Raw genomic sequence first — 25,443 nt, forward strand, 5'->3', positions numbered from 1 at the left:
CTTACTCCTTGGAAGGAAAGTTATGACCTACCTAGAGAGCATATTGAAAAGCAGAGACATTACTTTGCCAACAAAGGTCCGTCTAGTCAAGGCTCTGGTTTTTCCAGTGGTCATGTGTGGATGTGAAAGTTGGACTGTGAAGAAAGCTGAGCACCAAAAAATTGATGCTTTTGAACTGTGGTATTGGAGAAGACTCTTGAGAGTCCCTTGGACTGCAAGGAGATCCAACCAGTCCATTTTAAAGGAGATCAGTCCTGGCTGTTCTTTGGAAGGACTGATGCTAAAGCTGAAACTCCAATACTTTGGCCATCTCATGCGAAGAGTTGACTCATTTGAAAAGACTCTGATGCTGGGAGGGATTGGGGGCAGGAAGAGAAGGGGACAACAGAGGATGAGATGGCTGGATGGCATCACCAACTCAATGGACAAGAGTTTGGGTGAACTCCAGGAGCTGGTGATGGATAGGGAAGCCTGGCGTTCTGCAATTCATGGGGTCGCAAAGAGTCGAACACGACTGAGAGACTGAACTGAACTGAACTGGATATCTGTTTTACAGTCTGGTTTCTTGGGAACCCAACCTGTAGTAACATATATCTGTCCAGGCTTGGAGGATGTATGTGTAAAATATAGGACCTACTGCACTGCAATGGTTAGCTACAAGGAAGAGCCAGTATGACTCTTGTGGAGCCCGCATGCCACATCTAGAGACCACTCGCCGCAACAAAAAGCCCGTGAACCACCATGAAAGATTCTGCATGCCATAAATAAGACCCTATACAGCCAGCTTCCCTGGTGGCTCAGAGGTTAAAGCATCTGCCTGCAATGCGGGAGACCTGGATTTGATCCCTGGGTTGGGAAGATCCCTTGGACAAGGAAATGGCAACCCACTCCAGTATTCTTGCCTGGAGAATCCCATGGACGGAGGAGCCTGGTGGGCTACAGTCCATGAGGTTGCAAAGAGTCGGACAAGACTGAGCCACTTCACTTCACTTCACTTCTTCACAGTCAAATAAATAGATAAACGTAATATAAATATAAATGTTCTATATACTGTATACAATATATACAAAATAAAACGTGATCTCCTTAAGAGTATACATTATAATCCATTAGTAAATCTTTCAATGTCACTCTTTATTTTTAGTCAAATGGACTCAGAGGTATTCCCTCTACTAAGATTTTTGTTTTGTGAAAATTTATCTTTCCAGTTTCAATAACATTAAATAGTTCAATGTAATATGAGGTGCATAAAAGTTCATCTTCATTGACATTAAATACAAAATAAAAAGATTGTAAATATAACAATATATACATTCAAAGAGCTGAATGTCATATAAAATTACTGAGGTGTGATCAACTGTCAACTTCATCTGTGGTGGGAGAAGAAGTTTGAGGAGTTCCTGAAATTTTCTTGGAAAAATATCTTCCTCCTAAAGAAACATCCTTTCTTACCACAGCTTTCTAGTGGATGTTATTTGAAATTAAAATGCAGTAAACTGTATTATTTGCAAATTTGACAGCTTCTTTTCTGTTTTCTTTTTGTAAGTTTCAATCACAAATATAAACAACCTAGAAGAAACTTTTCTTAAAGCAATATTTACAGCGAAATCTTAGCAAAACTTAAGGCAGCCTCTTGCTAATGTTATTTTGTTGCCATTGCTTTAATCATAGAGGAATAAAACCACCATAAGTCAAGGACAGAAAATACCTAAGTGGGAAATCCTTGGTTAAAATGTAAAACAGCACCTTGGTAAGTGAAGAAAGCAATTCTAAGGAGACATGGAAGCAGTAATGATAATAATAGCAACAGCAACAACAACAAAATAGAAGAGCGGGTGGAGGAAAAGGAAGAGCTAATGCTAGCACTCATTAGATACTTGCTATATCTGCCAGGCACTGTTCTAAGCTCCTTACATATAGTATCTAAATTTATCCTTTCTATGACCTTATGAGGTAAATAATATTACTATCCCCACTTTGCCAATGAAGTAAAGAAAAGTTAAGAAAAAAAAAGTTTCTGCACACAGATAAGTAATTAGCCAAATATTGGGCTTCCCTGGTGGCACTAGTGGTAAAGATCTCTCCTGCCAATGAAGTAGACATAAGAGACCCAGGCTCAGTCCCTGAATCAGGAAGATCCCCTGGAGGAGGCAATGGCAACCCACTCCAGTATTCTTGCCTGGAGAATCCCATGGACAGAGAAGCCTGGCGGGCTACAGTCCATGTGGTAACAAAGAATCTGACACAACTGAAACAACTTAGCACTGAAGCACTGGAATTTTAACCAGGGCAGACATATTTCAGCGCTGGCACTCTTATCACTATCCATAAAGACTGTTAAAAGAGAAAATAGGAAAGCAAACTGTCTCTACTTTAAAAACACTGCTTGAGAGTTAAAAATATAGGATTTGGAGCTATGTATATAGTGAATCTGAAGACCCAGTCAACCATTCACTAGGTCTGTGACCTTAGGCAACTTATTTTACCTCTATATGCTTCAATTTTTCTCATCCATAAAATGAGAAGAATAATAAAAACTACTCAAAGTTGTGGAAGTTCAATATCAAAAGTGCACAAAAAGCACTTAGGGCAGTGTGTGTCCGTGAAACCTTGCTTATTATTTTATATATAACAGTATTACATACTGTCAAATCAGATAGCAATAACAAGTTGCTAAAAGATAATATGGAGAGTTATAGTGTGTTGCCTAAATATCTCAAGAATGTACTTTCATATATTATTAAAGAGAAATTTGAATTTACTTTAAAGTTAATATATGGTCTATCAATATCACTACACAAGTTTTCTTAGAAACAAATTCTGACTCCTAAATATGTAAAAATTCTTCTAAATGTCTTCACAGAATATCTGACTTTAAAGTAGAATGTGCAAAACTGCCAAGATATAATTGTATTCATATTAAAACACTATTTGTTTCTTTATCCTAGGGTATTTTCTTTTGAGCTTGATAAAAAAAAACAGCATGACAACTGCCAAAAAGATGTTTGTAATATAGTTTAGTATCAACAGCTACTAGGAATCAGGAAAAACACTAATATCTCATAGTCTTTGGACCTATTTTTATTTTATGACATATTGACTTTACATTTTAGAGATAGCCCTCTTTAACCCTGAGATATATAAATAAACAATTATGACTCAGGAGTTTCAAGATTCATTCTTATATTCATACTATAGATAAGAGGACCAAAGACTTCTCCAAAAAGAGGAGATTTTACAATATTAGTTGAATTGTTGTGTAGTATATAGAATTGAAATTCTATAGAATTTACTTTTTAATGTTCTCTTTCTTATGACAATAATAGATTGATTAGATTAAGCAATGGAGAAATGATTCAACTTCTTGGCTAATCCAAAGATATTAAATTAGTAGATATTCCATTGGTTATTCCATTGGTTATTAAATTAGTAGATATTCCATTGGTTTTCACTCTCATACCATAATTATATTTTTATAATTATTTGTATAATTATTTTTCCTCACTTTTATTTCAAGCTTTTGAGCAACATGATATTTAAAAAATGTAATTTAGTGATAGATTACTGGGGTTCAATCCTACTTCTGATGCTTTATTTGTTCTTTGTCTTGGATAAGTCATAAAACCTCCCAGAACCTTGAATTCAACAGAAATGGAATCTCATAGAGATGATATGCAGTTTTAGTACAAATATATATGAAAATGTCTTATACATTATAAATATTTATAGGAATGCAAAGTAGTTTTATTACTGCCTTTAGAATATTAATTTCAGTAATATAATAGTCCATTTTTGTTGAAACACAAATATAAATTTATAGACAACCATATACAAATTTCTATTTAAACACATGAGGAGGAATAGATTCTCTCATTTTTAAAGAAATATTTAAGTAATTAGACTGACCAACTCTCAGTGTAAACTCCTATTTTAAGTTCACAGTAGCTTACTCTACCCTTTCTTCAATTTGAAGTCTAAAAAGCAGCTCTGTTCTGTTTGTTCTCCTCCCACCAACCCTTCCGTCAGATGTACTATTTTTGAGTTTAAAACTAATTTTGAAAGAAAAATGTTTTCTAGTTCATAAAAGCAATTGTTTTTCATGCATATGGTTTAATACTATTCAGTTACTATTTTTTAAATTTAAATTTATTTATTTTAATTGGAGGCTAAATACTTTACAATATTGTATTAGTTTTGGGAAAACCAGTATAGATAAATCTATACTGTTGATACTTGATTTTGTCCATAAGCACCTTCGTTCCTGTTGCTGAATGAACATCAAGGACTGGATCGTAAAGGAGAGAAGTTTTGTCTTTTTTTTCATTTTCAAGAGTGAAAAGGGAAAATAAATTCTTCCATCAACCTCTGCCTCCCTAATCCATATAAAGTTATCATTTATATTTTGAGGCAGCTGAACTTCTAATCTACAGGTCAGACATTAAGTTAAAGAATAGATAAATAATTCATGACACATCCATATTAGCTCACTCATGCCATTATTGCTGAGGTTTGGTTTATTTGGGGAGATTCAGTTATATCAGAACCCAAGCTTCAAATTCAATATACTGTGAGCTTTCTTTGTCCATACTGAGTCATTTCAACACTCATCAGGACTTTCAGCAAATATGTGGTAGAAAATTTTAAATCAGTTCACGTTTGTGCTGAATATTCCCATTGTCATACATCTGTGTGCACACATTCACGCACACACAAATGGCATTGATTTGATTTGATCAAGTCATACTAAATAACCTCATTTCATTTCATACACCTCATGTCCTTCCCTTAAACTTCTCCATAGCCTTTTTTTTTTTTTTCATGACACCATGCACTTAAGGATGCCAATTTAAGCTACCTGCTCAGCCTGGTCCTGTCTTAAGCCTCACTAGATTTAATGATTCTGTTACATTCAGATAAGGAAACTCACAAAAGAGACCAAGGTACCTCAGGAGTTTGACAAGTAGGATTCTTCATCCATGTGGTCATCCACACAGAGATGGGCAACAACCTAACTCCTAGTGACACTGAAAGACTCAACTATAACTGCACCTCCAAAATGAGCCCTGCTTTAGTCCCTTTACCACTTTTAAGGTGTCAGTACCTACTAGGTTTAAGCCTGGGAAAAGGAAAAATATCTACCTTTAAAAATAGAAGTTTCCCCTTACTCCAATATTAATTTGTATCTAGTCTGAGTAAAAAAATTAACATAACTTCCCACAATGATCATTTTCTTCCTCTTTTTTACAATAAAATCTACGAGAGTAAATCACTGCCAACATCTGTTGGATCATCAAAAAAGCAAGAGAGTTCCACAAAAACATCTATTTCTGCTTTTTTGACTATACCAAAGCCTTTGACTGTGTGGGTCACAATAAATGTGGAAAATTCTGAAAGAGATGGGAATACCAGACCACCTGATCTGCCTCCTGAGAAATCTGTATGTAGATCAAAAGCAACAGTCAGAACAGGACATGGAACAACAGACTGGTTCCAAATAGGAAAAGGAGTACGTCAAGGCTGTATATTGTCACCCTGCTTATTTAACTTCTATGCAGAGTATATCATGAGAAACGCTGGGCTAGAGGAAGCACAAGCTGGAATCAAGACTGCCAGGAGAAATATCAATAACCTCAGATATGCAGATGACACCACTCTTACGGCAGAAAATGAAGAACTAAAGAGCCTCTTGATGAAAGTGAAAGAGGAGAGTGAAAAAGTTGGCTTAAAACTCAACATTCAGAAAACTAAGATCATGGCATCTGGTCCCATCACTTCATGGCAAATAGATGGGGAAACAGTGGAAACAGTGACAGACTTTATTTTGGGGGGCTCCAAAACCACTGCAGATGGCGACTGCAATCATGAACTTAAAAGACACTTGCTCCTTGGAAGAAAAGTTAGGACCAACCTAGACAGCATATTAAAAAGCAGAGACATTACTTTGCCAACAGAGGTCCGTCTAGTCAATGCTATGGTTTTTCCAGTAAAGAACTGACTCATTTGAAAATACCCTGATGCTGGGAGAGATTGAAGGTGGGAGGAAAAGGGGATGAAAGAGGATGAGATGGTTGGATGGCATCACCTACTCAATGGACATGAATTTGAGTAGACTCTGAGAGTTGGTGATGGACAGGGAGGCCTGGCGTGCTGCAGTTCATGGGGTTGCAAAGATTCGGACATGACTGAGCTACTGAACTGAACTAAAGAGGAAATCATACTTAGACAAAGAGTGAGTCAGCACACATTTTATGGACCATTTTAATCCATAAGTAGTTACTCTGAAAGACTGAGGGTATTTTTAAATTTTGGAGGGGTTACAAGGTTACATTTTATTCAACCAAATTCCTCCTTACAAAGTGTCTGTTTTATGGAGAAAATTCTACCAAAATTACTATGAAAATCTCCACAGCAGGGAAGTAAATTAACTATGAGAGTGAAAAACATAAGAAATACTGGGCCAATCTTATGTACCTTTCATCCAAGTTTCTATTTGTGTCGAGACACCCAGAGACAATTTGTGGATACTATGGCAGCGTTCCTGCAAATTTTCTCCAAAATTTCCATAAATTACTAGTTTTTCATGAATTAATATAAGTTAACAGATGGTTCTTAATTGGAGGAGAAGGGTTTAACCCTTTGGAGAATCTGACAATTCATTTAAACTAGTTCTTCATTCTTTGGAAATTGAAAATCTAATGAAAGCTACATACTTTATTCAAGAAAACGTGTATATATGTGTATGTATGAACACATACATACACACAGAGTACAGATAAAGATTTCTATAAATAAGTTCATGGAGTTAATGGGACGAACCTAAGAACTACTCTGCAGAGAATGGAAATTGATAAATATACTCATTTTTTTAAAGTAACTAAGAAAACTATATTTGATAGCATCATATATAAAGCATACTTGATTGGAAAAATAAACCATGCAGATTATACATTTACCACAAAGATGGTGAATAAAAAGCATGGCCTTTGAAAATTAGCATAAAGTAGATAAAGTTGGTCTTGAGTGACGTAAGAATCTCTAATGGTTAATAGGTGAAAAGGGTGGAGATGGTGATGAATAAGGGTAAGGATGGAGATATAGTAAAAAAAAAAATAGAGATGGAGAGAGTACAACTGATTAGTCTCTGAGAGGGTGGAAATCTGACTTAACAGGAGAAACACATAAGTTTCTCTGTGATTTGCACCTATCTATACATGTTAGTCTGTAGTTTCCCTTTTTTTTTTTTTTTTGAAGTTTTTCAACTTTGATTTCAAGGTTCTGTTAATCTGTTAAAATGAACTTGGAAGACTTCCCTTTTTATGTATGCTCTGGAGTAAGTTTAATCACCAGGTTCACTAGCTATTAATATATGTAACATAATGATCTGATCCTTTACAGTTTAACAGAACTTCTCTGGCATCTTGTGGGTCATAGATCATTTGATAAGTATATATTACTTTCATGGTGGCACAGTGGTAAAGAATCTGCCTGCAGTGCAGGAGAGCTGGATTCAATCCCTGGGTAGGGAAGATCCCATGGAGAAAGAAATGGCAACCCATTCCAATATGCTTGCCTGGAGAATTCTGTGGACAGAACAGCCTTGTGGGCTATAGTCCATGGTATAGCAAAGAGTCAGACATGACTGAGTGACTGAGCACCTTAGCATCTTATATCACTTTTATAATCAGGAAAAAAATTAAGTACATTCCCTTTAAGAATCTAATTAAAGCCATGAAAATTTCTCTACTGCCCAAACCAATCTGAAAAAAAAAACCCTACAAAATTGGGTTTACAATTTCAAGATGGTTCATAGAAGCCTTAAAATCTATTCACGAAGTCCCTAAAGATTGATCAATATAGGTTAGGAAACTGTTCCCTGCCTTTCCTGATTCTTTATATTTTTAGTTGTTCTGTCTCTTGGGATAAAACTTTAGGATATGTTTACCACCTTGTATATGAATCATGTTCTTACAGTTTTAAATATATAAATCTGGAGTGACATCAGCAAAATAGCACACTAGGAAACCCCAATCCTTTGCTTTCCTATGGAAACATCCAAAAAAAAAAATGACTACTATAACTTTATAGGAAACAGGAAATAAGGGACAAAAACGCTATAAGACATACAGAAAACAAATAACAAAATGGTAAATGTGAGTCCTTCCCTATCAGTAACTGTTAATCCTCTGAATGGATTAAATTGCCCATCCAAAAGGCTTAGATTGGCAGAATGGTTTATAAAAACATGATTTAACTAATGCTATCTACAAAAGACTAACTTTAGATCTAAGGACTGAAATAGCTTGAAAGTGAAGAATGTAGAAGGATATTCATACCAATAGTAACCAAGGAGGGCTGGGATAGCTACACTAATACCAGATGAAATAGACTTAAAAACTGTTACAAGAGACAAATAAGTACACTGTATGTTGGTGAAGTGAAGTGAAGTTGCTCAGTCGTGTCTGACTCTTTGCAACCCCATGGACTGTAGTCTACCAGGCTCTTCCATCCATGGGATTCTCCAGGCAAGAATACTGGAGTGGGTTGCCATTTCTTTCTCCAGGGGATCTTCCCGACCTAGGGATCGAACCCGGGTCTCCCACATTGCAGGCAGATGCTTTAACCTCTAAAAAGGTTAATTCACCAAAAGAATATGGCAGTTATAACCATTTATACATCAAAACATCAGACCTCCAAAATATATGAGGCAAACACCAATGGAATTAAAGGGAGAAAGAGACAGATATACAGTAATAACTAGAGACTTTAATACTCCACTTTCAATAACTGGAGAGAAAAACAGAAGATAAACAAGGAAACAGAGAGTTTAAATAACATTAAATAAATGAGTTGGGCCTAACAGACATATACAGAACATTCCTCCCAACATCAGAATAGATATTTTTCTCAAGTGTACATGGAACATTCTCTAGGGTAAGCCATACATTAGACAACAGAACAAGTTTTAATAAATTTTTTAAAATTGAAAACATACAAATATCTTTTCCAATTGCATTGGAATGAAATAAGCAGTCAGTGGAAGGAAAATAGGAACACACACAAATATGTGGAAACAATACACTCTTAAACAACCAGTGGATCAAAGAAATCACAAGGGATATTAAAAAATACCTTAAGACAAATGAAAAAACAATATATCAAAACATATGGGATACAGTGAAAACAGTACTAAGAGGGAAATGTATAGCTATGTGTTTATATTTTAAAAAGAAGAAAGATATCAAATTAACAACCTAATTTTACATCATTATACAATGGCCAAACCAAAACCAAAGCTAGAAGAAGGAAGGAAATGAAGATTAGAGTGGAGATAAATAAAACAGAGAATAGGAAAACAATAGAGAAAAGCAAGGAAACCAAGCATTCTTTGAAAAGATCTAATAAAGCATACAAACCTTCATCTAGTTTGAAAAAAAAAAAAGACTCAAATTGCCAAAATCAAAATATCAAAGTGAGTAAACAACAAGGTCCTACTGTATAGCACAGGGAACTGAATTCAATATCCTGTGATAAACCAAACTGCACACCAGGTGACAGAGTAGAAGGACGTGCGTTCATCTTCTCCTGTGAGAACTCCAAAGTTACAACTCATTGCTGAACAAACATCAACAGAAGAATGATGGATCCCACCAAAAAGTACCCCACATTCAAGGGCAAAGGAGAAGGCCCAGCAAGATGGCAGGAGGGGCAAAATCACATTTAGAATCAAATCCCATACCTGCCAGAGATGCTCAGAGGGCTCAAACAGCACCGTGTCTGCACCAGGACCCAGAGACCCCACGGAGATTGAGTCAGACCTGCCTTTGAGTGTTTGAGTATCTCCTGTGGAGGTACAGGTCAGCAGTGGCCTGCTGCAGAAGCGTGGGGTGCAGCAGATCTGGGTCACACAGTGTGTGGCATAAGCCCTCTTGGAAGAGGTCACCATTATTAGCCCAACCATAGAGCCGCTGAGCAGACGACCCACAAAACAAACTGCAGAACAATAATACCAAAGAAATTCTCACACTGTTAAGAAAGCTCTTGGACCTACAATAGATTTCCCAACCTGGGGATCTGGCAAAGGGACTGAGGACCATCAAGGAATTTGACTTTGGAGTCCAGTGGGATTTGACTACAGAACATACATAGGACTGGAGAAACAGTCTATTAGAGGCACAAAAAAAACCTTGTGCACACCAGGATCCAGGAGAAAGGAGCAGTGACCCCACAAGAGACTGACACAGACCTGCCCGGGAGTGTCTGAGAATCTCTGGCAGAGGCGTGGGTTGGTGGTGGCCTGCTGCAGGGTCAGGAGCTGAGTGCGGCAGTGTGTGCAAAGGACCTTTAGAAGGAGGTCGCCATTATCTTCATTACCTCCACCACAGTTTGGTCTCAGGTCAAACAACAGCTAGGGAACACAGCCCCGCCCATCAACAAAAACTGAATTCAAGATTTGCTGAGCATGGCTCTGCCAATCAGAACAAGACCCAGTTTCCCCTACAGTGAGTCTCACCCATCAGGAAGCTTCCATAGTCTCTTATACTTATGCTTCAGAGGGCAGACAGAATGAAAACCACAATCACAGAACACTAATCAAACTGATCACATGGACCATAGCCGTGTCTAACTCAATGAAACTATGTGTCATGCCGTGTAGAGCCACCCAGGACACAAGGGTCATAATGGAGAGTTCTGGCAAAACGTGATCCACTGGAGAAGGGAAACCACTTCAGTATTCTTTCCTTGAGAACCCCATAAACAGTATGAAAAGGCAAAAAAAGATAGGATACTGAAAGATGAACTCCACAGGTCGGTAGGTGCCCAATATGCTACCAGAGATCAGTGGAGAAATAACTCCACAAAGAATGAAGAGACAGAGCCAAAGCAAAAACAACACCCAGTTGTGGATGTGACTGGTGATAGCAGCAAGGTCCAATGCTATAAAGAGCAATATTGCATAGAAACCTGGAATGTTAGGACCATGAATCAGGGCAAATTGGAAGTGGTCAAGGAGATGGCAAGAATGAATGTCAACATTCTAGGAATCAGTGAACTAAAATGGACTGGAATGGGTGGATTTAACTCAGATAACCATTATATCTACTACTAAGGGCAAGAATCCCTTAGAAGAAATGGAGTAGCCATCATAGTCAACAAGTCCAACATGCAGTACTTGGATGCAGTCTCAAAAATGACAGAATGATCTCTGTTTTGAAGGCAAACAATTCAATATCATGGTAATCCAAGTCTATGCCCTGATCAGAAAGGCTGAAGAAGCTGAAGATGAATGATTTTATGAAGACCTACAAGACCTTCTAGAATTAGCACCCCAAAATGATGTCCTATCATCACAGGGGATTGGAATGCAAAAGCAGGAAGTTAAGAAATATCTAGAGTAACAGGTAAATTTGGCCCTGGAGTACAAAATGAAGCAGGGTGAAGGCTAACAAAGTTTTGCCAAGAGAACACACTGGTCAGAGCAAACACCTTCTTCCAACAATGCAAGGGATAACTCTACACATGGACATCACCAGATTCTCAACACCAAAGTCTGATTGATTATATTCTTTGCAGCCAAGGGTGGAAAAGCTCTATCCATTCAGCAAAAACAAGACTGGGAGCTGACTGTGGCACAGATCATGAACTCCTTATTGCGAAATTCAGACATAAGTTGAAGAAAGAGGGAAAACCACTAAGCCATTCAGATATAATGTAAAGCAAATCCCTTAAGGTTATACAGTCGAAGTGACAAACAGATTCAAGGGATTATATTGAATAGACAGACTGCCTGAAGAACGATGGACGAAGGTTCATGACATTATACAGGAGGCAGTGATCAAGACCAGGCCTTAAAAGTAGCTGAGAAAAGAAGAGAAGCTAAAGGCAAATGAGAAAGGAAAGCTATACCCACTTGAATGTAGATTTCCAACCGACTTGATGGACGTGAGTCTGAGCGAACTCCGGGAGCTGGTGACGGACAGGGAGGCCTGTCGCAAAGAGTCAGACACGACTGAGCGACTGAACTGAACTGAGTAGAGGTGACAGGATTCCAGTTGAGCTATTTCAAATCCTAAAAGATGATGGTGTGAAAGTGCTACACTCAATATGCCAGCATATTTGGAAAACTCATCAGCGGCCACAGGACTGCAAAAGGTCAGTTTTCATTCCACTTCCAAAGAAAGGCAATGCCAAAGAATGTTTAAACAACACCACAATTGGTTTCATCTCACATGATAGCAAAGTAATGCTCAAAATTCTTCAAGTCAGGTTTCAATGGTATGCGAACCATAAATTACAAACGTTCAAGCTGGATTTAGAAAAGGCAGAGGAACCAGAGATCAAATTGCCAATATCCATTGGATCACAGCAAAAGCAAGAGAGTTCCAGAAAAATATTCTACTTCTGCTTTATTGACTATGCCAAGGCCTTTGACTGTGTGGATCACAATAAACTGTGGAAAATTCTGAAAGAGATGGGAATACCAGACCACCTGACCTGCCTCCTGAGGAATCTGTATGCAGGTCAAAAAGCAACAGTTAGAACTGGACATGAAACAATGGACTGGTTCCATATTGGGAAAGGAGTACCTCAAGGCTGTATATTGTCAACCTGCTTATTTAATTTATATGCAGAGTTCAGTTCAGTTCAGTTCAGTAGCTCAGTCGTGTTCGACTCTGCGACCCTGTGAATCACAGCACGCCAGGCCTCCCTGTCCATCATCATCTCCCGGAGTTCACTCAAACTCATGTCCATCGAGTCGGTGATGCCATCCAGCCATCTCATCCTCTGTCGTCCCCTTCTTCTCCTGCACCCAATCCCTTCTAGCATCAGGGTCTTTTCAAATGAGTCAACTCTTCACATGAGATGGCCAAAGTATTGGAGCTTCAGCCTCAGCATCAGTCCCTCCAATGAACACCCAGGAGTGATCTCCTTTAGGATAGACTGGTTGGATTTCCTTGCAGTCCAAGTGACTCTCAAGAGTCTTCTCCAACACCACAGTTCAAACGCATCAATTCTTCGGTGCTCAGCTTTCTTCGCAGTCCAACTCTCACATCCATACATGACCACTGGAAAAACCATAGCCTTGACTAGATGGACCTTAGTCGGCAAAGTGATATCTCTGCTTTTGAATATGTTCTCTAGGTTGGTCATAACCTTCCTTCCAAGGAGTAACCATCTTCTAATTTCATGGCTCCAATCACGATCTGCAGTGATTTTGGAACCCAGAAAAATAAAAGTCAGACACTGTTTCCACTGTTTTCCCATCTATTTCCCATGAAGTGATGGGACTAGATGCCATGATCTTAGTTTTTTGAATGTTGAGCTTTAAGCCAATTTTTTCACTCTCCTCTTTCACTTTCATCAAGAGGCTCTTTAGTTCTTCTTCATTCTCTGCCACAAGGGTGGTGTCATCTGCATATCTGAGGTTATTGATATTTCTTCTGGCAATCTTGATTCCAGCTTGTTCTTCTTCCAGCCCAGCATTTCTCATGATGTACTCTGCATATAAATTAAATAAGCAGGCTGACAATATACAGCCTTGATGTACTCCTTTTCCTATTTGGAACCAGTCTCTTGTTCCATGTTCAGTTCATTGTTGCTTCCTGACTTGCATATAGGTTTCTCAGAAGGCAAGTCAGGTGGTCTGGTATTCCCATCTCTTGAAGAATTTTCCACAATTTATTGTGATCCACACAGTCAAAGGCTTTGGCATAGTCAATAAAGTAGAAATGGATGTTTTTCTGGAACTCTCTTGCTTTTTCCATGATCCAGCAGATGTTGGCAATTTGATCTCTGGTTCCTCTGCCTTTTCTAAAACCAGCTTGAACATCTGGAAGTTCATGGTTCACGTATTGCTGAAGCCTGGCTTGGAGAATTGAGCATTACTTTACTAGTATGTGAGATGAGTGCAATTGTGTAGTACTTTGAGCATTCTTTTGCATTGCCTTTCCTTGGGATTGCAATGAAAACTGACCTTTTCAAGTCCTGTGCACTGCTGAGTTTTCCAAATTTGCTGGCCTATTGAGTGCAGCACTTTCACAGCATCATCTTTCAAAATTTGAAACAGCTCAACTAGAATTCCATCACCTCCACTAGCTTTGTTCATAGTGATGCTTTCTAAGGCCCGCTTGACTTCACATTCCAAGATGTCTGGCTCTAGGTGAATGATCACACCATCGTGATTATCTGGGTCATGAAGATCTTTTTTGAACAGTTCTTCTGCGTATTCTTTCCACCTCTTCTTAATATTTTCTGCTTCTGTTAGATCCATACCATTTCTGTCCTTCATCGAGCCCATCTTTGCATGAAAGGTTCCCTTGGTATGTCTAATTTTCTTGAAGAGATCTCTCGTCTTTTCCATTCTGTTGTTTTCCTCTATTTCTTTGCGTTGATCATTGAGGAAGGCTTTCTTATGTTTCCTTGCTATTCTTTGGAACTCTGCATTCAGATGCTTATATCTTTCCTTTTTGCCTTTGCTTTTCACTTGCCAGGCTGGATGAAGTGCAAGCTGGAAGGAAGACTGCCAGGAGAAATCTCAATAACCTCAGATATGCAGATGAAACCACCTTTATTGCAGAAAACGAAGAACTGAGGAGCCTCTTAATGAAAGTGAAAGAGGAGCGTGAGAATGTTGGCTTACAACTCAACATTCAAAAAGCTAAGATCATGGGATCTGGTCCAATCATTTCATGGCAAATAGATGGGGAAACAACAGAAACAGTGACAGACTTTTTTTTTGGGGGGGGGCGGTGGCTCCAAAATCACTACAGATGGTGACTGCAGCCATGAATTTAAAAGACACTTGCTTCTTGGGAGAAAAGCTATGGCCAACCTAGACAGCATATTAAAAAGCAGAGATGTTTCTTTGACAACAAAGGTTCATCTAGTCAAAACTATGGTTTTTCCAGTAGTCATATCGATGTGAGAATTGGACCATAAAGAAAGCTGATCACTGAAGAAATGATGCTTTTGAACTGTGGTGTTGGAGAAGACTCTTGAGAGTCCCTTGGACTGCAAGGAGATCCAACCAGTCCATCCTAAAAGAAATCAGTCCTGAATATTCATTGGAAGGACTGATGCTGAAGCTGAAGCTCCAATACTTTGGCCACCTGATGCAAAGTTCTGACTAATTGGAAAAGACCCTGATGCTGGGAAAGATTGAGGGCAGGAGGAGAAGGGGACGACAGAGGATGAGATGGCTGGATGGCATCACTGACTCGATGGACATGAGTTTGAGCAAGCTCTAGGAGTTGGTGATGGACACGGAAGCCTGGTGTGCTGCAGTCTGTGGGGTTGTAAAGAGTCAGACACAACTGAGCAACTTAACTGAACTCTACTGATAAACCATAATAGAAACGAATATGAAAATGAAAACTATATATTATGTATAACCAAATCACTTTGATGTACAGCAGAAATTAACACATTAGTAATCAATGATAAGTCAATAAAATAAATTTTTAAAAAGTGAAAGTGGGGGCACACTACCTATTTTGCTTAAATAGTGAGCTTCCTAGGTGGCACTATTGGTAACGAACCCACCTGCCAATGCAAGAGTTCTAGGAGACAGAGATCCCTGGCTTGGGAAGATCCCCTGGAGGAGGGCATGGCAACCCACTCCAGTATTCTCGCCTAGAGAATCCCATGGACAGAGGAGCCTGTTGGACTACAGTTCAAAGGGTCACAAAAGTTGGACATCATTGAAGTTACTTAGCACATACCAGAAAATATTACAAAAGATTCTTATGGACAATTGTATGCCTGCAAATTGGATAACCTGGGTAAAACACAGACATTCCTAAAAATATACAACCTATGAAGACTGAATCATAAAAAAAAAGAATATCTCAATAGACCTATAAATAGTAAGGTGATTGAATCAGAAATCAAAAACTTCCCAACAAAGAAAAGACCTGAACAGATGGCTTAACTGCTGGATTCTACCAAACACCTGAAATAGAATTGACATCAGTCTTCCTCATATCCTTTCAAAATACTGAAGAGAAGACTTTCCCGGATTTCAAGTGATTAAGACTCTGTACTTCCACTGCAGGGGTTACACATTCAATCCTTGGTGGGCAAAAGTTCCACATGCTGTGAGGTTCAGCAAAAAAAAAAAAAAATTCAAAATACTGAAAAGGAAAGAACATTTTCTGATTCATCCCATGAGTCCAGCATCACCCTTATACCAAAGCCAGACACAGATGCTGATACTACAAGAAAAGAAAATCACAGACCAATATCCCTTTGAATATCAATACACAAGTTCTCAACTAAATACTAGCAAACTAAATTCATCAGTGTACTAAAAAGATTGTCACCATAAACAAGAATTTATTCCTGGAATGCAAGGACATTTCTACACTCAAAAATCATTCAATGTAATACAAATGCCTATATGTAAGCATTAATACTATAAAAATCTTAGAAAACAGAGTAAAAGCTCCATGACATTAGATTTAGCAATTATTTGTTTAATAAGACACCATAAATATAGGCAAAAAAAGAAAAAAATACACCAACGTTGCTCACCAGAATTAAAAACTTTTATATATCAATGGATATTAAGAAGAAAGCAAAAAGGCAACCTACAGAATGGGAGAAAACACTTGCAAATCATATATCTGATAAGGGATTAGTATCCAGAATTTATAAAGATCTACAACTTAACAAAAACAACAACAAAAGACTCAATTCAAAAATGGGCAAAGGACTTGAATAGAAGCTTCTGCAAAAAAAGATATATAAATGGCCAGTAAGCACTGAAAGTTGAGATGTTCAATATCACTAATCATTAGGGAAATGAAAATCAAAACTACATGAGATACCACTACACACCTGTTGCTGCTGCTGCTGCTAAGTCACTTCAGTCTTGTCCGACTCTGTGTGACCCCACAGATTGAAGCCCACCAGGCTCCTCTGTCCCTGGGATTCTCCACACAAGAATATTGGAGTGGGTTGCCATTTCCTTCTCCAACGCATGCATGCATGCTAAGTCACTTCAGTCATGTCCGACTCTATGTGACCCTATGGACAGCAGCCCACTAGGCTCCTCTGTCAACAGAATTCTCTAGGCAAGAATACTGGAGTGGGTTGCCATTTCCTTCTTCCACACACTTTTTAAAACCACTATTATTAAAAAAAAAAACAAGTGTTGGTGAGAATGTGCATAAACTGGAATACTCATTCATTGCTAGTGGAAATGTAAAATGATGTGCCATAAAAACAATGTGAATCAAGGCAAATTGGAAGTGATCAAACAAGAGATGGCAAGAGTGAACGTCGACATTCTAGGAATCAGCGAACCAAAATGGACTGGAAGGGGTGAATTTACCTCAGATGACCATTATATCTACTACTGTGGTCAGGAATCCCTTAGAAGAAATGGAGTAGCCATCATGGTCAACAAATGCAGTACTGGGATGCAGTCTCAAAAACGACAGAATGATCTCTGTTCGTCTCCAAGGCAAACCATTCAATATCATTGTAATTCAAGTCTATGCCCCAAGCAGTAACGCTGAAGAAGATGAAGTTGAACGGTTCTATGAAGACCTACAAGACCTTTTAAAACCAACACTCAAAAAAGATGTCCTTTTCATTATAGGAGACTGGAATGCAAAAGTAGGCAGTCAAGAAACACCTGGAGTAACAGGAAAATTTGGCCTTGGAATGCAGAATGAAGCAGGGCAAAGACTAATAGAGTTTTGCCAAGAAAATGCACTGGTCATGGCAAACACCCTCTTCCAACAACACAAGAGAAGACTCTACACATGGACATCACCAGATGGTCAACACCAAAATCAGATTGATTATATTCTTTGCAGCCAAAGATGGAGAAGCTCTATACAGTCAACAAAAACAAGACCAGGAGCTGACTGTGGCTCAGATCATGAACTCCTTATTGCCAAATTCAGACTCAAATTGAAGAAAGTAGGGAAAACCGCTAGACCATTCATGTATGACCTAAACAAAATCCCTTATGATTATACAGTGGAAGTGAGAAATAGATTTAAGGGCCTAGAGCTGATAGATAGAGTGCCTGATGAACTATGGAATGAGGTTCGTGACATTGTACAGGAGAAAGGGATCAAGACCACCCCCATGGAAAAGAAATGCAAAAAAGCAAAATGGATGTCTGAGGAGGCCTTACAAATAGCTGTGAAAAGAAGAGAAGTGAAAAGCCAAGGAGAAAAGGAATGATATTAGCATCTGCAGAATTACAAAGAATAGCAAGGAGAGATAAGAAAGCCTTCCTCAGGGATCAATGCAAAGAAATAGAGGAAAACAACAGAATGGGAAAGACTAGAGATCTCTTCAAGAAAATTAGAGACACCAAGGGAACATTTCATGCAAAGATGGGCTTGATAAAGGACAGAAATGGTATGGATCTAACAGAAGCAGAAGATATTAAGAAGAGGTGGCAAGAATACACAGAAGAACTGTACAAAAAAGATCTTCATGACCCAGATAATCATGATGGTGTGATCACTCATCTAGAGCCAGACATCTTGGAATGTGAGGTCAAGTGGGCCTTAGAAAGCATCACTATGAACAAAGCTAGTGGAGGTGATGGAATTCCAGTTGAGCTATTTCAAATCCTGAAAGATGATGCTGTGAAAGTGCTGCACTCAATATGCCAGCAAATTTGGAAAACTCGGCAGTGGCCACAGGACTGGAAAAGGTCCGTTTTCATTCCAATCCCAAAGAAAGGCAATGCAAAAGAATGCTCAAACTACCACACAATTGCACTCATCTCACATGCTAGTAAAGTAATGCTCAAAATTCTCCAAGCCAGGCTTCAGCAATACGTGAACCATGAACTCCCTGATGTTCAAGCTGGTTTTAGAAAAGGCAGAGGAATCAGAGATCAAATTGCCAACATCGGCTGGATCATGGAAAAAGCAAGAGAGTTCCAGAAAAACGTCCATTTCTGCTTTATTGACTATGCCAAAGCCTTTGACTGTATGGATCACAATAAACTGTGGAAAATTCTTCAAGAGATGGGAATACCAGACCACCTGACCTGCCTCTTAAGAAATCGGTATGCAGGTCAGGAAGCAACAGTTAGAACTGGACATGGAACAACAGACTGGTTCCAAATAGGAAAAGGTGTACGTCAAGGCTGTATATTGTCAGCCTGGTTATTTAACTTATAAGCGGAGTACATCATGGGAAACGCTGGACTGGAAGAAACACAAGCTGGAATCAAGATTGCCAGGAGAAATATCAATAACCTCAGATATGCAGATGACACCACCCTTCTCGCAGAAAGTGAAGAGAAACTAAAAAGCCTCTTGATGAAAGTGAAAGTGAAGAGTGAAAAAGTTGGCTTAAAGCTCAACATTCAGAAAAGGAAGATCATGGCATCTGGTTCCATCACTTCATGGGAAATAGATGAGGAAACAGTGGAAACAGTGTCAGACTTTATCTTTTTTGGGCTCCAAAATCACTGCAGATGGTGATTGAAGCCATGAAATTAAAAGACATTTACTCCTTGGAAGGAAAGCTATGATCAACCTAGATAGCATATTCAAAAGCAGAGACATTACTTTGCCGACTAAGGTCTGTCTAGTCAAGGCTATGGTTTTTCCTGTGGTCAGGTATGGATGTGAGAGTTGGACTGTGAAGAAGGCTGAGTGCCGAAGAATTGGTGCTTTTGAACTTTGTTGTTGGAGAAGACTCTTGAGAGTCCCTTGGACTGCAAGGAGATCCAACCAGTCCATTCTGAAGGATATCAGCCCTGGGCTTTCTTTGGAAGGACTGATGCTAAAGCTGAAACCAGTACTTTGGCCACCTCATGCGAAGAGTTGACTCACTGGAAAAGACTTTGATGCTGGGAAGGATTGGGGGCAGGAGGAGAAGGGGACGACCGAGGATGAGGTGGCTGGATGGCATCACTGACTCGATGGACGTGAATCTGAGTGAACTCCGGGAGTTGGTGATGGACAGGGAGGCCTGGCGTGCTGCGATTCATGGGGTAGGAAAGAGTCGGACACGACTGCGTGACTGAACTGAACTGAACTGAAAAACAATATAGCAGGTCTGCAAAATCATAAACATAGAATTACCATATGATCCAACAATTTATTTCTGGGTGTATATCCAAACAATCAAAATCAGGGACTCAAATAGATATTTGTACAACAGTATTCATAGCAGCATTATTCACAAGAAGCCAAAAGTGAAAAAACATTCATTGATAGATGAATGGATAAATAAATGTGGTATATACATGAAATAGAATATTATTCAGCTTTAAAAAGTAATGAAATTCTAATACATGCTTAAACCTTGAAAATATCATGCTAAGTGAAACAAACCAGACACAAAAGAAGATTCCCCTTATATGAAGTACTTAAAATATAAAATTCATAGGGATTGAAAACAGAATAGTGGTTATCAGGGAGAAGAAAGAAATGGCTATGAGAAGTAATTGTTCAGTGAAGGTCATTGATAGTGATAATTGTTGCACAGCAATGTGAATGTATTTAATGCCACTGAGTTGCACAGTTTAAGTTATTAAAAGCATTAATTTTATGTTATGTATATTTTAACACCATAATAAATTTATCTTCAGTTCAGTTCATTTCAGTAGCTCAGTTGTGTCCAACTCTTTGTGACCCCATGAATCACAGCACACCAGGCCTCCCTGTCCAACACCAACTCAAGGAGTTCACCCGAACTCACATCCATCGAGTCAGTGATGCCATCCAGCCATCTCATCCTCTGTTGTCCCCTTCTACTCTTGCCTGCAATACTCCCAGCATCAGGGTCCTTTCCAATGAGTCAACTCTTCACATGAGGTGGTCAAAGTACTGGAGTTTCAGCTTTAGCATCATTCCTTCCAATGAACACCCAGTACTGATCTCCTTTAGGATGGACTGGTTGGATGTCTTTGCAGTCCAAGGGACTCTCAAGAGTCTTCTCCAACACCACAGTTTAAAAGCATCAATTCTTTGGTGCTCAGCTTTCCTCACAGTCCAACTCTCACATCCATACATGACCACAGGAAAACCATAGCCTTGACTAGATGGACCTTTGTTGACAAAATAATGTCTCTGCTTTTTAATATGCTATCTAGGTTGGTCATAACTTTCCTTCCAAGGAGTAACCATCTTCTAATTTCATGGCTCCAATCACGATCTGCAGTGATTTTGGAGCCCAGAAAAATAAAAGTCAGACACTGTTTCCACTGTTTTCCCATCTATTTCCCATGAAGTGATGGGACTAGATGCCATGATCTTAGTTTTCTGAATGTTGAGCTTTAAGCCAACTTTTTCACTCTTCACTTTCACTTTCATCAAGAAGCTCTTTAGTTTTTCTTCACTTTCTGCCATAAGGGTGGTGTCATCTGCATATCTGAGGTTGTTGATATTTCTCCCAGCAATCTTGATCCCAGCTTCTACTTTATGCAGCCCAGCGTTTCTCATGATGCACTCTGCATATAAGTTAAATAACCAGGCTGACAATATACAGCCTTGACACACTCCTTTTCCTATTTGGAACCAGTCTGTTGTTCCATGTCCAGTTCTAACTGTTGCTTCCTGACCTGCATACCGGTTTCTCAAGAGCCAGGTCAGGTGGTCTGGGATTCCCATCTCTTTCAGAATTTTCCACAGTTTATTGTAATATACACAGTCAAAGGCTTTGGCATAGTCAATAAAGCATAAATAGATGTTTTTCTGGAACTCTCTTGCTTTTTTGATGATCCAGCATATGTTGGCAATTTGACCTCTCATTCCTCTTCCCTTTATAAACCAGATTGAACATCTGGAATTTCCCGGTTCACGTATTGCTGAAGCCTGGCTTCAGAATTGGAAAATTACATTACTAGCGTGTGAGATGAGTGCAATTGTGCAGTAGTTTGAGCATTCTTTGGAATTGCTTTTCCTTGGGATTGCAATGAAAACTGACCTTTTCAAGTCCTGTGCACTGCTGAGTTTTCCAAATTTGCTGGCCTATTGAGTGCAGCACTTTCACAGCATCATCTTTCAGGATTTGAAATAGCTCAACTGGAATTCCATCACCTCCACTAGCTTTGTTCGTAGTGATTCTTTGTAAGGCCCACCTGAGTTCACATTCCAAGATGTCTGGCTCTAGGTGTTTGATCACACCATCATGAATATCTGGGTCATGAAAATCTTTTTTGAACAGTTTTGTATTCTTGCCACCTCTTCTTAATATCTTCTGCTTCTCTTAGATCCATACAATTTCGGTCCTTTATCGAGCCCATCTTTGCATGAAATGTTCCTTTGGTATCTCTAATTTTCTTGAGGAGATCTCTAGTCTTTCCCATTCTATTGTTTCCCCTGTTTCTTTGCAGTCAATATCACGGTAATCCAAGCCTATGCCCCAACCAGTAATGCTGAAGAAGCTGAAGTGGAATGGTTCTATGAAGACCTACAAGACCTTTAGATCTAACACCCCAAATAGATGTCCTTTTCATTATAGGGGACTGGAATGCAAAATTAGGAAGTCAAGAAACACCTGGAGTAACAGGCAAATTTGGCCTTAGAATGCGGAATGAACCAGGGCAAAGGCTAATCGATTTTTGCCAAAAGAACGCACTGGTCACAGCAAACACCCTCTTCCAAAAACACAAGAGAAGACTCTACACATGGACATCACCAGATGGTCAACACCAAAATCAGATTGATTATATTCTTTGCAGCCAAAGATGGAGAAGCTCTATACAGTCAACAAAAACAAGACCAGGAGCTGACTGTGGCTTGGATCATGAAATCCTTATTACCAAATTCAGACTAAATTGAAGAAAGTAGGGAAAACCTCTAGACCATTCAGGTATGACCGAAATCACATCCCTTAAGATTATACAGTGGAAGTGAGAAATAGATTTAAGGGCCTAGATCTGATAGACAGAGTGCCTGATGAACTATGGATGGAGGTTCGTGACATTGTACAGGAGACAGGGATCAAGACCATCCCCATGGAAAAGAAATGCAAAAAAAGCAAAATGGATGTCTGAGGAGGCCTTACAAATAGCTGTGAAAAGAAGAGAAGTGTAAAGCCAAGGAGAAAAGGAAAGATATAAGCATCTGAATGCAGAATTACAAAGAATAGCAAGGAGAGATAAGAAAGCCTTCCTTGGTGATCAATGCAAAGAAATAGAGGAAATTTATCTTAGACTGACTCATAGATTCCAGGGAAAAAATACTAAAGCTATGCAAGTCAAGACATGAAACAATGTTGGGGAAACTGCACATTTTGTTGGTTTGTTATGTAATATTTGTCACACTCTAATAGCATTTTGGCTATGGTTTTCCCAGTGGTCATGTGAGAGTTGGACTGTGAAGATAGCTGAGTGCCGAAGAATTGATGCTTTTGAACTGTGGTGTTGGAGAAGACTCTTGAGAGTCCCTTGGACTGCAAGGAGATCCAACCAGTCCATTCTAAAGGAGATCAGCCCTGGGTGTTCTTTGGAACGAATGATGCTAAAGCTGAAACTCCAGTACTTTGGCCACCTCATGCGAAGAGTTGACTCATTGGAAATGACTCAGATGCTGGGAGGGATTGGAGGCAGGAGGAAAAGGGGATGAGAGAGGATGAAATGGCTGGATGGCATCACCAACTCGATGGTTGTAAGTTTGAGTAAACTCCGGGAGTTGGTGATGGACTGGGAGGCCTGGCGTGCTGTGATTCATGGGGTCGCAAAGAGTAGGACCTGACTGAGCGCCTGACCTGAACTGAACTGAATAGCATTTTTACACTTACATGAATTCCTATCAATGTACACTGGTGTTCTCTTTTATCACAGACTGAACCACAAATAAAAACAGAACAAAAAACCAGGAACCTGGATAACCTAGGGACATATGTTTGGTGGGGGTGTTTTTTGTTTTGTTATGTTTGGCTTTGTTTCAGTTTTCACATACACAAATAATTCATTATTTTTCTGAACAACATTAAAAAAACACACTCAATTTTTAACCTAGAATATTCCAGTTTTCACTTCACATCTCAAATGTACAAAGAAAGAATTGACTTATTGTATCACTCCTCACTACCTTTCTGTTCCGTTGGTATCAGCCTCCTCAGGTACAGATTTGCACAAGTGATTAACAGAATTTTCATGGATATAACGGTCTACTACAGAAAATATTAATTCTGCTAGTTTCCCCCAAAGACTGTATTTGTGCTCCGTTCCCTTTGAGTTTCAAATCCTAGTAATGTTACATATGTGGGGATAATAACAACACCTATCTCATTAGGTTGTGAGGACTTAATGGGATAACAGAATGCAAAAGACTTAGCATAGCATCTGGCACACTAATAAACAGCAGTTCTCTTTCTACCTTACCTTTGCAGTATAATATTATGCCTATGATGACCATATAAGTTGTAATCTTCAGTATAGTACCAATATCAGGTATGTTGCTCTCCTAATACCATAATATATTTCTATAGATCCTAATCCTCAAGTCAGTACTCAGAATACAGAGTATGTGCTCATATGATATTAATATATACTCCTTAAGCAATAATAATAGATGTTAGATTTTATATGCTGAGTATGTTAACCATGTCATGTGCTCTTCATACAATATGTCACTTAAATCTCCCAACATCCCTATGAGATGCACAGTATCACTGCCATTTAATAGATGAAAAAATACAGAGATCAATTAGCTTCGCCAAGGTCATATATCTGGTAAGTAGTATAAGCAGGTCTCCTGACTCCCTGGTTGGTGCTTTTCCCACTATGTCAGAGGATCATAGTTCTGGTTAATAGACACACAGGAAAACAAACTTTTTTAAAGTAGTGCTACTTAGAAAAATACAGACTACTTTTAAACACTGCTAGAGATTTGATTAGTTGTTGTGTTCTATTGTCTGAATGTGTGTATCCCTCCAAAATTCGTTATATTGAAATCTTGATGCCCACTGTGATGGTGTCAGTGTTGCCACCATTGGGAGGTGATTAGGTCACAGGGTGGAGCCCTCCTGAATGAGATTCATACCCTTATAAAAAGAGGCCCTTTCTGCCGTGTGAGGACACAATGAGAAGTCTTCAGCCTACCATGCCGGCACCCTGATCTTGGACTTCCAGCCTCCAAAACTGTGAGAAATAAACGTTGGTTGTTTATCAGTCACCCCACCTATGTCATTTTGTCATTGCAGACTGAATGGACTCAGACACATTCTGAACAAAGACAGCCAGTAAGCAGTATGATGGAATCATTCTCATACAATAAAAACATTAAATACTTCTGTTTCCTTGTCTCTAAATTAGGACCGATTTGTCTCACAAGATGGCAAAGACTGATGGGGAAATATGTTAATAAAGAATCTCCATATTTGAAGTACAAATCCTCAGTAACAGAAATATAGATACAGAGCAAGATATCTTGAATACTTGAGCTTATTCTTTGAAAAGGGATTGACAAGAAAAAAAGCTTGATGTTGAAAATGGCTCAGTTATATTCA

The sequence above is a fragment of the Oryx dammah genome, unplaced genomic scaffold, assembly GCF_014754425.2.
Source record: "Oryx dammah isolate SB20612 unplaced genomic scaffold, SCBI_Odam_1.1 HiC_scaffold_23, whole genome shotgun sequence".
Lineage (NCBI taxonomy): Eukaryota > Metazoa > Chordata > Mammalia > Artiodactyla > Bovidae > Oryx > Oryx dammah.